This window comes from Dipodomys spectabilis, unplaced genomic scaffold (assembly GCF_019054845.1).
Source record: "Dipodomys spectabilis isolate Male_0828 unplaced genomic scaffold, ASM1905484v1 ptg000428l, whole genome shotgun sequence".
Lineage (NCBI taxonomy): Eukaryota > Metazoa > Chordata > Mammalia > Rodentia > Heteromyidae > Dipodomys > Dipodomys spectabilis.
The window spans coordinates 2,552,850-2,569,131 of NW_024871105.1; the positions used below are offsets into that span (position 1 = coordinate 2,552,850).

The window sequence follows — 16,282 nt, forward strand, 5'->3', positions numbered from 1 at the left end:
GGGAAACTCCTCACAGAACACAACATAGCCATTGTTATCTTGCACAAATAAGAAAGCTGTCAAGCTGGGCACCAGTGGCCCATGACTGTGAACCTAGCTACTCAGGAGGCAGAGATCTAAGTATGACAGTTAAAATCCAGCCTGGACAGGAAAGCCCTTAAGATACTTATCTCCAATAAACCACCAGAAAACTAGCAGTGGCACTATGGCTCAAGTGATAGAGAGCTAGCCTTGAGCCGAAGAGCTAAGAGACAGTTTCTAGGCCTAGATATCAAGACCAATGACCAACAAAAAAAAAAAAAGAAAGAAAGAAACAAACAAAGAATAAAGAAAGAAAGAGAAAGAGAGAGGAAAGAAAGAAAAAGAGAGAGAGAGAGAAAGAAAGAAAGAAAGAAAGAAAGAAAGAAAGAAAGAAAGAAAGAAAGAAAGAAAGAAAGAAAGGAAGGAAGGAAGGAAGGAAGGAAGGAAGGAAGGAAGGAAGGAAGGAAGGAAGGAAGGAAGGAAGGAAGGAAGCAAGGAAGGAAGGAAGCAAGGAAGGAAGGAAGAGAAAATTGAAAAACAGAAAGACACCTGTCAAGATGAGAGCTATGGCAAAGCTTCAGCCTCTGCAGATAAAGACATCCTGACCTGGGAGATGGCCCAAGGACAGAGGAATTGCTCTTAGAAAGAGCAAAATTTCCCACTGTGCACATACCACTAGAATGCAGCAGATGCCCAGCACATGCCCAACCCAAGTCAGTGTGGCCAGAGTGATTAGCAGCCTAGCTGCCAAGTCCCCTCTGCTTCCCACCTGCTGGGAACATTGTGGACCAGCTCAGAAGGAGGTTTCAGAAGAGCATAAAGAGCCACGCAGCAAAGCAGTGGTGCAAAAGCACAAAGCACATGTCTCTCACCTCTGGGTTTACAGTTATTCTCAGATGATTTTGTGATAACAAGACTTGGAGGAAGCTTCCTGAAATTACTCCGTATCCATAGGCACTCTTTGTCTGCCTCACACTGAAAGGCAACAACTTGTCTAAAGGCTGGTCTCCTCTGTCGCCAATAAATTCCTTTTCACAGTCATCACTCCTGTAACAGACATATGTATGTTGGCTGATAGCACATCCATGAATGGGGATGTACCTGCCAAGGTTTTGAAATCACAGCGGTCCATGAAGTCCTATCACCAGTTGTCTTCCACTATCATCTCAGAATTAGATCTAAAGCAGGTCGCAATTCCAGGACTTATCAACAAAACACTGTCCATATGAGAACCTTGTCAAAGTCTACTTCAAAGATACCTTTTAGTTTCATTCTATGTCTGACAGAATAACTACCCCCTACTTTTTTGGTCTAGGATATGTACAGCTCTAAACTGGGAGACTTTTTGAGAATGAGATTAGAAAGAATGGGTCTCCTGGACAGGATCTGCTATAGGTATGACAAGGTGGAAGGAAAAAGGAAACAGCATAAAGAAATATGATTAACAAGGCCAAAGTGGTCAAAAGAAATCTCTCCAGTGCAAGAAGGTCCTTCTGACAAACCTGTTCTTGTTGGGCCGTGGCCTGGTATGGTGGTGCCACTTTAGACTCTGGTCCCATTAGAGCAACATACATGTCAGGGCTTCTTCCTTCCATGGCCTAGGATGACTACGAGAGGTTCATTCCCTGTTCCTACCTCTGCTTTCTAAAAGGGTACATTCATCAAGGGGCTCTCTTCTTTCCCCCTACAAACATTCTACCAGTATTCCCTCATGACACAACTCTTCAGTGCCAATCTGTGTGTTTTTCCATGAGTCCTAATATTTTGTCTTCTGAGCTTAACATTTGTTTTTTTTTTGTTGTTGTTGTTGATTTTTTATTTTTTTACAATTTATTTTTATTTTATGTTTTTTCTTGCTGCAAAAATTAATTTTATTTAATGTGAAAATACTATACAGAGTGGTTACAATTACATGGGCAAGATAGTGAGTATATTTCTTATCAAGAATTGTAGCCTCCTCCTTTGTTTACCCTTCTCATCCTTTCCCATCCTCCCTGCCCCCCCACCCAATCCCCCCCGCCCCCCGCAAGTTGTAAAGTTCGTTTTCGACATGACAACTTGTACTTCCCATTGTTACAACAATTCCACCTGTATCCTTATTGAACTACTTGTTTATCCCCTTCCCCTCCACAAATTATACCGACATCAAATATAGTGAAAGCAGGGGTTATACTGTGGGGGAGGGACATACAAAGCAACAAAGAAATAATCTTATAATTGCGTTAGAAACAAATGCATGAAAGAAAAAAAACATATAAAATACATATCTTAGGGTTCATTTTCCTAACATCACCTTATCTGACCTTTTCTGCTTGACTCATACATATACTAGATACTGCAAATAAGGGAAATCATGGGACCTATGTTTCTTTGGGCTTGGCTTACTTCACTTAATATAATTTTTCTGAGTCTTTCCATTTCCTAACAGATGGGGCAATGTCATTCTTTCTGATGGAGTCATAGAATTTCATTGTGTATATACCACATTTTCTTGATCCATTCATCTACTGAGGGGCATCTGGGTTGGTTAAAGATCTTAGCTATGGTAAATAATGCTGCAATAAACATAGTTGTGCTGGTAGCATTAGTGTGGTCTTGTTTGTAAACATTTGGGTAAATGCCCAAAAGTGGGATTGCTGGGTCAGAGGGGAGCTCTATATGGAGTCTTTTGAGGAACCTCCATACTACTTTCCAAAGTGGTTGAACAAGTTTACACTCCCACCAACAATGAAGTAAGGTTCCCTTCTGTCCACATCCCCTCCAGCAACTGTTGTTATTAGAGTTCTTGATTTTTGCCATTCTAACTGGGGTGAGGTGGTATCTCAATGTTGTTTTTATTTGCATTTCTTTTATGGCTAGGGAGGTTGAGCATTTCTTCATGTGTCTATTGGCCATCCTTCTTTCTTCTTCAAAGAAGTTTGTCTTTAAGTCTTTAGTCCACTTATTTATTGGGCAGTTGTTTCTTTGAGGATTTGTTGTTGGGGGATTTAATTTTTTGAGTTCCAAGTATATTTTAGATATGAGACCCTTGTCCGTTGTATGACTACTGAAGATCTTCTCCCAATCCGTGGGCTTTCTATTGATCTTGCTAGCTATGTCCTTTGCCATGCAGAAGCTCTGCAACTTAATGCAATCCCATTTGGCCAACATTTCTTTGATTTCTTGTGTTTCTGGGTCTCTATTAAGAAAATTTCGGGCAGCGCTAAGGAGACCTAGGGTTTCTCCTATTCCATCCTGTAATGTTTTCAGAGTGTCTGCTTTGACTCCGAGGTCTTTGATCAATTTGGAGTGGATTCTGGTGCTGGATGATAGATAACGTTCTAGCTTTAGTTTTCTACAATTAGTTAACCAGTTTTGCCAGCACCATGTACTGAAGAGGCTGTCTTTCTTCTATTCTATTTTTTTAGATCCCTTATCGAAGATTAGATGGCTATATGTCTGTAGGTTCATTTCTGGGTTTTCAATTCAATTCCATTGGTCCTGAGGTCTGTTCTTGTGCCAATACCAAGCTGTTTTGATTACTATGGCTTTATAGTAGAGTTTGAAAATTGGTATTGATATTCCTCCAGCAGTGTTCTTTCCGTTGAGGAGCGTTTTTGCTATTCGGGGTCTTTTATTGTTTCATATGAATTTTTGGATTGCCTCTTCTATTTCCTTGAAGAATGAGGTTGGAATGTTGATAAGTATCACATTGAATTTGTAGATAGCCTTGGGAAGTATTGCCCTTTTCACGATGTTAATCTTTCCAATCCAGGAGCATGGGAGTTTTTCCCATTTTCTAAGTTCTGTTTTCATTTCATTTTTAGTTTTTAAAGTTTTCATCATAGAGGTCCTTCACTTCTTTGGTTAAGTTAATTCCTAGATATTTTATTTTTTTATGGGGCTATTACAAATGGAGTTGCTTTCGTAATTTCAACCCCACTTTTCTAACATTTGTTACCTTTCCTCCTTTTGGTGCTGGGGACTGAACAGAGAGTCTTGTGCATGCCAGGGATGTACTCTACCATTGAGTTTCATCTTCACCCAGAGCTTTGGTTATCATACTAGTCAAGGACTCTATTAAGTATTTGATACAGTTACCAAGGTACATGAGAATAAGTGAGATGCTGCACTTAGCATTTGGACAAAATAATCACCCTGTCTATAGGAGTCACCTCAATGTTGGCTTGTGTGGCAATTAGTGCAGAGCTCTGGCTAGGAGGAAACAAAAGCCATGCCTGAGAAATATATGGTGATCTACTGATAAAATTATCAACAAGAGTTTTCTGAGGGGTGAGGCAAGAGTCATTAATTGTGAAACAAGAACTACTTCGTCAAGAGTGTAAAGTAATAATCCAAAGCCACCAGAAAAAGCTCATAAATAAGTACTTAAGAGAAAACAAAAATATTCTTAGTCAAATACTGGTAGATATGCTAGGTGGGGCCTCCATCACAGCTTGGCCTCAGTCCTTAACCCACTGAGGAGTGAGAGTGCCTTGGCCAGACCTGCCTTCAGTTCTGACCCAGCAGCCTTATTGGATTTGGAGATCATCCAACCTGATCAGTTCCAGGACTAGAGATCCAGGAATGTCAATTTGCTGGCCAACACCTACTCCCTAGGACTCCCACATTGGAAGCTATTTGCACTTTGATATGCCTTCGGGCAAGGACAGAAAACATCTTGCTTCTAGTCACAGATCACCCTCTGGGGAAGTTTACTTTCTAATGAGTGAGATCAGCTTGGCTTAAAGATCTATACCCCACTCATCTCCACCCTACTCCAACCTCAGGCCTGGTAGAGGAAAGCTTAGGGAACTTACTATTTCCCAACTTTACTAGCAGCAAGGAACTTGCACCTCACCCAGTGGTATCTTTTTCTTAGAGCTTTCTAAAAGTTGCTGGATTCCCATAGGTCCTGTTTCTGAATAAAAAGGGGATTACAGGTTATTGGTGGCCATGGAGGAATGCCTGGCACAGACAACCTTCCTGAAGCCTCACTGCAAGAGGAGTGAAAGATTCTTGCAAAAAGAACCCTTGACTGATTTGGCCTCCAGTGAAAACAGAAGTGTTCGACCTCTTCCTGGCCATTGTAGGTTCTAAGCAATTGAGATTTCTATCTTACTCATGTAAAGTAACCATACCCAACAGGCTAGCTCCATGCATCCCTTTTGTCCTTACAACTCCCCGTGGGCCTCAGATAGCTTTGAATGCTGGAAAAGTGAGTATGAGAATTGGGCCATGTCTCCCCTTCTCTCCTTCACTTGGAAGGAGAGAATAAAGCAGTTCTTGATACACTATGGGGCTGGTCAGCTTTTCACTCCCTCAAACAGCTAGACTCACTTCTGTCCTTAATGTTGCCAGATGCCTTGAGAAACTACCCTGGCAACCAAGATCTTGCATTCATCCTGTGAGTTCTGCTTCACTGTAAACTGAACTGTAAGCACAGGGATCGGGGTTCCTGCTACTGTTTCTGGGGAATGTGACTGCAATCCCTCTGATGGGGCATGAGACAAGAACCTACCATTGTGTGAAGGAGAAGTAGATCTGTAATGGCCAGTATTCATAACTGCCTTTTGTGGTTCCATTCCCAAAGAGGAATGTGTAATGGGTGGCAGGTATAGCCAGTCCTGTGTCAGAATAAAGGAGGAAGAGGCCCTGCTACCTCAGTGCCCAGACAAGCCTTGAACGTCAATCCTTTCAGTACTACAAACATCAAATTGGTACTAGGAAAATTGTAACATCTAGATTTGGTTTTCTTTCTCTTCAACCTGCTTTTTTGTTACTGGCATGCTATTGAGAGATTGCTAACTTTAAAACTGGGCCAGGGAAAATAAAAAATATTGGCGTTTGTCATCCTCCTCTTCAAAATAGCAGGAACACCATGAATTTGAAACTCCTCTTGAGCACCAGTCCTATATTGCTAAGATTAAATCCTGCTGGCCAACTTTATATTTCAAATACATTGAAAGAATAAAAGGGATTCTTAAGAAGAATAAGGACTAAGAGTATAAAATGTATACTTCTTTATTTATATAAATAAGGCTTTCATACAATCATATTTAAAAGTAATCTGTATTTTTACATTCACCACCCGTGAGTTCCTGACAGGAAAGGCTGTGCATAATGATACACAGCAAGAATCCCACTGCAGGACGACAGGAGCTCAGGAAAGCACCATTAATTTGAGAAGTAGGCAGGCTCTGACACTCCTGTTGCACTGCTAGCAATGGGAAGTCTTAAACTAGTTCCTCCACCAAGTCTTCTTCAAATTCCCCCTGTTCATCAGCAGTAGCATCTTGGCACTGCTGGTACTCGGACACCAGGTCATTGATATTGCTGTCAGCTTCAGTGAGCTCCATTTCATCTATGCCCTTACCTATGTACCAGTGCAAGAATGCATTGCACTGGAACATGGCACTGAACTGCTCTGAGATGCACTTGAAGGGATCCTAGATGGCCATATTGTTGCCGATGAAGGTGGCCGACATCGTGAGTCCATGTGGAGGGGGGGGAGGGAAGGGGCGATGTCATACACAGCCGTCTTCACATTGTTGGGGATCCAGTCTCCAACATAGCTGCTGTTCTTGTTCTGCACGTTGAGCATCTGCTCATCCACCTCTTCATGGACATGCAGCCTCGGAAGATGGCAGCTGCTGTCAGGTAGCAGCCATGGCGGAGATCACAGGTGACCATCAAGTTCTTAGCGTCAAATATCTGCTGGGTGAAGCTCGGGCACTGAGAGAGCATGGTACTGCTGGCTGGCACGGCTGGTCAGGGGCACAAAGCCAGGCATGAAGAAGTGCAGGCGGGAAAGAGCATCAGATTCAAGGCCAGCTTGTGCAGGTCTGCATTCAGCTGGCCAGGGAAGCACAGGCAGGTGGTAACCCCGCTGTTGGTGGCTGACACCAGGTAGTTCAGGTCGCCATAGTTGGGCATGGGCAGCTTCAAGTTACAGAAGCAGATGTTGTACAGGACCTCGTTGTCGATGCAGAAAGTTTCATCTGCATTTTCCACCAGCTGGTGGACAGAGAAGATCGTGTTGTAGGGCTCCAGCACTGTGTTTGACACCTTCAGGGAGGGCATGACACTGAAGGTGTTCATGATGCGGTTTGGGTACCCTTCTTGAATATTGTTGAGAATCAGGGTGCCCATACTTGACCTGGTCCCACCTCCCAAGGAGTGGGCCAGCTAGAAACCCTGTAGACAGTCACACCTTTCTGACTTCCGCCTCACCACATCCAGTACCGGCTCCACCATCTTGGCTTCCTCTGTGTAGTAGCCCTTGGCCCAGTTATTGGCTGCCCCGCTCTGGCCTATCAGACATGATGAGACACACACTCCAAGAATATTTACTGTGACATTTGTATTGTGAAGACAATAGGACTCTTCTGAGCCAACCTTTGCTTTTACTTTAGATAACTTTGGTGAAATAAAGGAAATGTTTTCAATGTATCTGGGACCCTACAAATCACCCAGGTTCTAAAGAAATAAAGACAATGTGGAGGAAGATACATTTTAACCCAAATCAACTACTTGTAGAAATGAAGAACAGAGCCTGCCTCAATACTGGAAATGTAGTTATTTTCACAGGAGGGACAGGAGCACAGTGTGATCATAGGAAAGCTAAGCTGCAAGCACTTGTCTGCACCTTGCTCACACATAGCTGTGCTTTGATTTCTGGTGTCCTGAAGTAGTTCTCTGTTATTGCCGGGACTTTGAAATGACCAGCAGCGCTGAAACCTTGTTGGAGGCTTTCCCTGATTGCTGATCTTTCCCTTTAGAGGCTACTTTATCATAGAGTGCTTGAAGAGTGGCACTGATCTGAGCTGTCTGAGTGGCCAGGGGCATGACTCCAGTGGACTGGAATAGGTGGGTTAGCTGAGGACAATATCTAGGTGTATAAAGGCTCAGCCCAGCACTGGAGTGCCTGGATGTTAGGACCCATAGACCATGATGACATACCAAATATGAAGTTGTCTGGCCTGAAGCTTTGGCCAAATGGTCCTGATCTCACTGAGTCTAAGGTTCCAGGCTCTAGGTCCACCATGGTGGCCCGAGGAACATATTTTTTGCCTGTGGGGACAAGAGTTGACGTAGGCCTATAATTGACAAGAAACTTAGGGGCAGAGCTTATGATTTTAATGACTCTCAGCATTCATTACAGAAATTACAGCATTTGAGACATAGAAACAGAAAAGATTGGTTCAGCCATTGAGGGATTTTTTGAAGAGGGATTAGCAGTGGTTCTCTCACTTCAGCCCTCCCTTCTTTTCAGGCCTCCTGGTCACTTCCGCCTTTTGCACACCATCCCATCCCTGCCAATCCTCCGGGGCTAGTCAGTCTTTACTGATGCTGTCAATATAAGCTAGCTTATGTGGATTCAGAACAGGCAGAAGAAAGTAGAAATGCATTTGGAGTGTGGATGGAAAATGCCACTCAACTGTGACTACCCTTTTTGCCCCTTGGTCAATGAGACAGTCATGAGACAATCAAATTGCTTCAGCTTTCTTGTCATCAAGAGGTGATTCAAACTTATACATTCTCTTTCTCGACACTGTCTCTTAAATTACAGAGGAACAATATGGTAATCTTGCTTCACAAAAAATGGAAAAGACAACATTGAAGGAAGAGCTCCTTGCTTCATGATGAGTGTTGGGCTGTTAAGAGCCAGTTGTCATTGTTAGAGTTTTTAAAGTTACTCACCCATAAACCCTTACAGGTGTCTTCCTTGTCAAGGTAATTCAAGTCATTGATTGATATTACCCTTTAAAACTTCCATGGAGATGTTGAATATTTTTGTGATTACCATCTTGTTGTGAGATGAAATCCATTTCTGACTTAGTAAGGAATGGACTTGAGAATTCTGATAATTCTCTTAGAACTTCAATTCTGAAGGAAGCTAAATAAATCTTGACAGGATAAGAACAAATATATGTGAATTAATCCTTCCTCTTCATCCCTTTTCCTTCCCCAGTACTGTTAATTGGGCCACTGGCTCCTCTTCTCCAGTCCGCAAGTTCCAAATGCCTCAGGCCTTAACCCATTCCTTCTCCACCTCCTCGCATGTTTCTCGTCTCCATTCCTGCCAGTTTTCATCTTCAGGTTCACCTTTAATTCACCTGCTATTGTCTCTGCACATGCCAACACTGTACATTCCACCAAATGTGGCTTGTCAAGGGAAATAATTATACACTGTTTTCTTCTCATATACTTGTACTGTACTCTATAGTAAAACCACTGGCTACATAGCATGTACCTGTTAGTAAGTATGATGTCATGTAGAGACACTTGAATGTGTGTGGCAGATTATTTGTAGGTTCTATACAAATACTATTTTATATAAAGAACTTGAGTGTGTGAAGATGTTGTTATTGGTGGGGGTCCTCGAGCCCATTCCATGAGGATACTGAGGGGTGATTGAATTTTAAGTAATGGTGCTGTTTTCATACTTCCTTTAAATGAATTTATTAAAAGACTACTTTTTCAGCCCTTTGTTTATGGATCACATCTGTAATCCTAGCTAATCATGAGGCTGAGATCTGAGGATCATGGTTCAGTGTTAGACCAGAAGGGAAGGAAACTTCTTGGAACACCTATTTCCAATTAACCACACACATACACACACACACACACACACACACACACACACACACACACACACAACACACAACACAAAGCTCAAAGAGAAGCTCTATCAATTGAGCCACTAGTAGACTTCCATGTGAACAGTGACCTGATTGAGCCTCACAGGTGTCTGCTGGACCAGACATCCATTAAAAGGGCTAAAGGATGCAGATATCTCATACAGGCTGTGTGACATCTCTGATTGGGTCTGGGATGGATATGGCCACAGACTGACCTATGACCTTGAGAGTCACATAGCTCTCTCCTACAGACAATAAAACCCTGTACAAAGCATCCCAGTAAGTACCTTCCCTTAGGACCCCTCCTGTCTAGCAAGACATTTGATATTCTCTTCTTCAATATATCATTGCTGTTTTATTCTTCCCTCTATATCCATGAACTCATTCTTTGAGATCATAGAGACAAAAGATGTGATTCAGTTATTAGGTTTTCAGTATCAACATGATGGCCTGCTTCAAACTGACCTTTTTTTCAACTTCCTGGGCACCAAAGCTGGTGGATCCTGAATGCTTTTATCTTGAGCTCTTTTTGTGTTGCCACCAAACCTGTGCTAGAGTATCATCAGTGCCCAAGGGACACACCGGGAATGCGTTTGTTTCAAACACACATCGTATACCTAGGTGTTGAGTCTGCAAACATGAAGGGTACTCACAGATGTGTGACTTAGTGATGTCAGCCACTCAGCACAAGGTTTCCCTGGACCAGAGTCTCATCCCCATGCATTGAGTAGATGATAGGTGAAACCTTTGTTTCTCATACACAGATTATATCCTGATTGTTCCTAGTAAATGAATTCCATAGACCACAGGGGAAACAAGCTGAATCCTTCTTTTAGTCATTTCTTCCCTAACACTGACACATCTGCTCCTTGAAGACACCATGGACACATACCTCCCAGTAGAGGCTTTCCAAGACCCTACTCCACCATGTCACCCACCCACTTCAGATCTGTTAGCAGCCACTTTCCTCTAATAAACACATCCCTCATGTAGAGCCTCCCCTATGAAAGTCTTCACTGTTGGGTTTTTATCCTAATGTAGGGGTCACATGCTTAACTATCAAGGTCATGGTTATTTGATATCTTTTGGGTCTACACACAGGACTGCTCAGGGCCATATTGATCCAATGTCTATGGCTCTGTTCACAAGACTGCTCAGTGCCATGGTGATGGGATGTATAGTGTCTGCATATGGGACTGCTCAGTACTATAGTGAATGATGCAGAATTTCCATAGAAGGGCACCATTTTCCCATTGAGATTTTCAGCTTTCATTACTTGTGCATAGCTGGTGTTCCACACAGCACTCTAAAATCTATGGGAATTTAGGAAAGAGCCTCTTTATCATGAATTAGCAGAGAATGGAAGAAAATACAATACTCAGCTGTGGTGGTGGTGGCTCTAGCTGGTATTTCTTGATACTCAGCAGACTAAGATCTGAGGATCTAAGTTCAAGGCCAGTCCAGGCAAGAAAATTCAGTGACATTCTTATCCCTAATTAACCACCAAAAATCCCGAAGTAGAGCTATGACTGAAGTGGTAGAGCACTAATCTACAGCAAAAAAAATAAAAAATCCAAGTCAACGTTTAGGCATTAATTTAAGCCTTAGGACCAACACACACACACACACACACACACACACACACACACAGACACACACACAACCATTTGTCCAGCACTGGTGGCTCACACACCTGTAATCCTAGCTATTTAGGACGCTGAGGTCTGAACATCAGAGTTTCAATCCAGCCCAGGTAGAAAAGTTTGAGATTTATCTCCAAATAACCACCAGAAAACCAGAAGTGGTCCTGTGGCTCAAAGTGGAAAAGCACTAGCCACGAGGGACAGTGTCTAGGTCCTGAGTTCAAGCCTTTCGACTGACAAGAAAAATAAAATGTAACACCTGGATCAGGTCCTTTGTCTCCTTTGTTTGAGGAAAGAGTCTACAGACAAAAAGGAAGAGGTAAGACAGCATAACTTTATTGAAGGAAAAGACCATCAAAACCCTTGCTAGACAAGACAGGCCCATGGGAGGGAAGGCACTAGTTGATGTGGGTTATGTAAGTATTAATGAGGTGTCTTTAGGAATGAACTATATGTCTCTCAAGACCATTGGACAGTCTGCAGGTCATATCACTCCCCAGGCCTAGTCCGAAGCTCCACAAAGCCAACCCAAGATCTTTATGCATTCTTTAGTCCTTCTGAGTAGGTTATAATTTTGGTACCTACCTCTGGGGTAGAGTCACCTCATCACAGTGTTTATTGTTCCAGGGGCGATGGGCCATGATATGATGTCAAGGAGCCTGCACACAGGACAGCTCAACGCCAAAGTAAAAGACAACTTCTCTGGGAGAGAGACTTTGCCTCCATTGCACAGACATGCTCTTTTTATGCTCTGATAACTCTGGGCGGTTTTTCCATGTTTTCTCATTTTTTTTCTCCAGTGCTTTAGATGGAACCCAGGACATCATGCATGTAAGGCAAGCACTCTCCCATTGCAATTATATTTCTTTCCTTGGATTTGTTTTTAAATGAGCAGTAGATATCATCTTTGTGTATAGGAAAATAGTTATCAAATATCTCCATTTTAAAGGTTTCAGCTCATGAAGTATCACAGTATTTTTTATAATCTAAAATAGAGATATTCTGCCTTGGAGATGTCCAGAGGCCTCAGCCATAAAAACGCCTGGGATAACTGCTGTGCAATTGGCAATGCCAAGCTGGAGCCTTTCCCTTTTGCCCCAGCTTGCTGTTGCACCAGTGCTCCTTTCACCAGAAATGCTCATTTTCTCCATTTCTGCTCTTTGACACTTACATAGAGGAGTCAGCTCCAGCCCTCTGAGAACTCTCTATGGGGGTGCGGACTGCGGATTCTAGTATGGAAGATGGCTTCTCTTCCTCCTCCATCTTTTGTGCTGGTCTTGGGCTTGATCTCAGTGACTGGCTCAGTCACTTTTTCTGTTTGTTTATTTTTTCTTGTTTGTTTGATTTTTAGTCAAGAGCAGAACTTAGGCCACAGTTTCACTGCCAGATATTTGGGCTCCTAATTAGTGATGAGTCTCATGAACTTCCCTACACAGGCTGGCTTTGAACCTCATTCCTCAGATGTTTGCCTCATGAATAACGTGGATTATAAGCATGAGCCACAAGCACCTGGCAGAGACAGGGGTCTTCTTTCAGACATACTGGCTAAACAGTGCAAAGATCAAGAGGGGTAGCCTCTTTGTTTCAGCTGACCCCATCTTTTTCCATCACATCCAGCGTCAGCCCTGTACCACTCATGGAGAAGAGCTTGGTGCTTCTTCATGCCTGATCTGAATTAATTCATTGATCATACTAATAATAAATAAAAATATTTCATGAGTATGTTTGTCTTCTCACCAACAGCAACGGATCTAGAAATCAAGAATCATTTATACCTTAACTTTCCAACTCCAGAATGTAGAAAATTACTCACGTTGCATATGCCTTTCTTTACTAAGTGAATTAGATCAGAGTAGCCTTCACATGTGCTTCTCACCCAGTGGAGATGATAACAAGGTAGCAAGGTGTTGGGCAGCTTGTATAGAAATTGGGCAAGGACCATAAAAACAAACACATTTTGACTTTGAAAGGCTGGAACAAAATCTACAAAGCAAACGATCCCCATAAACAGGCAGGAGTTGCGATACTAATATCAGATAAAATAGACTTCAAATTAAAATTAGTTAGAAGAGATAAAGAAGGTCGCTACATACTAATGAAGGGATCTCTCCTTCAGGAGGATAGTACAATTGTAAATAGTTATTCGCCAAACAACGGAACACCCAAATTTATCCGAGAAACACTCCTTTCTCTCAAATCTCATATAGATCTAAAGACATTAATTGTTGGGGACTGTAACACTCCACTATCGCCACTAGATAGATCAACTCAGCAAAAACTCAACATAGAAACCGCAGACCTAAACAACTGCATAGATCAACTAGATTTAACAGACATCTACCAAATATTTCACCTAGCAGCATCAGAATACACGTTTTTCTCAGCAGCACATGGAACATTTTCCAAAATAGACAACATTTTAGATCACAAAGCACATTTGTCCAAATTCAGAAACATTGAAATTATACCTTGCATTCTCTGAGACCACAAGGGAATAAAATTAGAACTCAGCACCAAAATCCACCAAAGAAAGTCCTGTAACATATGGAGGCTGAACAACACACTGTTGAACCACCAGTGGGTCATGGAAGGGATTAGAAACAAAATTCAATTGTTCATGATATTCAACAAAAATGAGCACACAAACTACCAGCTTCTCTGGGACACAGCAAAGACAGTACTCAGAGGCAAGTTTATAGCTCTGAGTTCCTACATCAACAAATTGGAGAGAGCTGAAACCAACAATTTAATGAGACAGCTGAGCCTCCTTGAAAAAGAGCAGCAAGATAAACCCAATCCAGTAGACGGAAAGAAATAAAGAAAGTTAAATCAGAAATAAATGAATTAGAATCCAAAAAAATCATAGAAAGAATCAACAAAACAAAGAGTTGGTTCTTCAAAAACATTAACAAAATTGACAGACCCTTAGCAAATCTTATCAGAAAAAGAAGAGAACACACCTAAATAAATAAACTCAGAGATGAGAATGGTAACATCACCACCGAAACAACCAAGATTCAGAATATTGTAAGGGAATATTTCTCAAAACTTTATGCTTATAAGTTTGAGAACTTGCCAAAAATGGACCTTTTCCTAGCAAATATCGACATGCAGAGACTAAACCAAGATGAGTTAAACCATCTTAACAGGCCCATATCAAGAATTGAAATAGTAACAGCAATCAGAGAACTCCCTTCTGCTGTTTTACAGTGGAATTCTACAAGGCCTTCAAAGCAGAACTCACACGAATACTCATTCAACACTTCAATGAAATTAAAGAGAAGGTTCACTACCGAATTCATTCTATGAAGCTCTAATAACCCTCATTCCAAATCCCGGCAGGAACTAATCAAACAAAGAACTATAGACCCATATCTTTGATGAACATTGATGCCAAACTTCTCAACAAAATTTTGGCAAATCAGCTTCAACAATTCATCCAAAAACATCATATAGCACAATCAAACAGGATTCATTTCAGGGATGCAGTGCTGGTTCAATATACACAAATCAATAAACATAATTCATCACATCAACAAAGGTAAGGATAAGAACCACATGTTTATCTCAACAGATGCAGAAAAAACATTTGACAAGATCCACCACCCCTTTATGATGAAGGTTCTGGAAAAATTAGGAATCCATGGAACATTCCTCAATACAATAAAGGCTGTATAAGACAAACCTCCAGCCAGTATTATACTCAATTGTGAAAAACTGAAGCCACTTACTCTAAACTCAGGAAAGAGACAAGGATACTCACTCTCTCCTCTACTCTTCAATCTAGTATTAGAATGCTTAGTTACAGCAATAAGACAAGACGCAAACATAAAGTGGATCCAAATAGGGAAAAATGAAGTAAAACTCTGCCTCTTTGCAGATGAGGTGATCTTGTATTTTAAGAATCCCATGGACTCCACTCCCAAATTACTCATTGTGATTCAAAACTCTGGCAAAGTAGCAGGGTATAAAATTAACCCCCCAAAATCAATGGCTTTTCTATATGCTAACAATGAGAAAAGTGTGGCTAAAATCAAGAAAAAAAACTCCATTTAGAATAGCCCCACAAAAAATAAAATACCTAGGAATTAACTTAACCAAAGAAGTGAAGGACCTCTATGATGAAAACTTTAAAAACCTGAAAATGGAAATCAAAACAGAACTTAGAAAGTGACAAATAACTCCTGGATTGGAAAGATCAACATCGTGAAAATGGCAATACTTCCCAAGGCTGTCTACAAATTCAAAGCGATACCTATCAAAATTCCAAACTCATTCTTCAAGGAAATAGAAGACACAATCTAAAAATTCATATGGAACAATAAAAAACCCCAAATAGCAAAAACGATCCTTAACAGAAAGAACACTGCTGGAGGAATAGCAATACCAATTTTCAAACTCTACTATAAAGCCACAGTAATCAAAACAGCTTGGTATTGGCACAAGAACAGACCTCAGGACCAATGGAATAGAATTGAAAACCCAGCAATGAACCTACAGACCTATAGCCATTTAATCTTTGATAAAGGAGCTAAAAAAAATAGAATGGAAGAAAGACAGCCTCTTCAGTAAATGGTGTTGGCAAAATTGATTAACTACCTGTAGGAAACTAAAGCTAGAACCTTATATATCACCTTGCACCAGAATCAACTCCAAATGGATCAAAGATCTCAGAGTCAAAGCAGACACTGTGAAAACTTTACAGGATGGAGTAGGAGAAACCCTAGTTCTCCTTGGCACAGGCCAAAATTTTCTTAATAGAGACCCAGAAACACAAGAAATCAAAGAAAAGTTGGAAAAATGGGATTACATGAAAGTGCATAGCTTCTGTATGGCAAAGGACATAACTCACAAGATTAATAGAAAGCCCACGGATTGGGAGAAGATGTTCACTATCCTTACAACAGACAAGGGTGTTATATCTAAAATATACCTGGAACTCAAAAAATTAAATCTCCCAACAACAAATCTTCAAAGAAACAACTGCCCAATAAA

At 41.4% G+C, this 16,282-nt stretch overlaps 1 pseudogene; it reads right to left on the reverse strand.

Annotated features, from left to right (window-relative positions):
- Positions 1–6,236: 6,236 nt before the first annotated feature.
- LOC122097716 lies at positions 6,237–12,550 on the reverse strand (annotated as a pseudogene).
- Between the last annotated feature and the right edge of the window lie 3,732 nt (positions 12,551–16,282).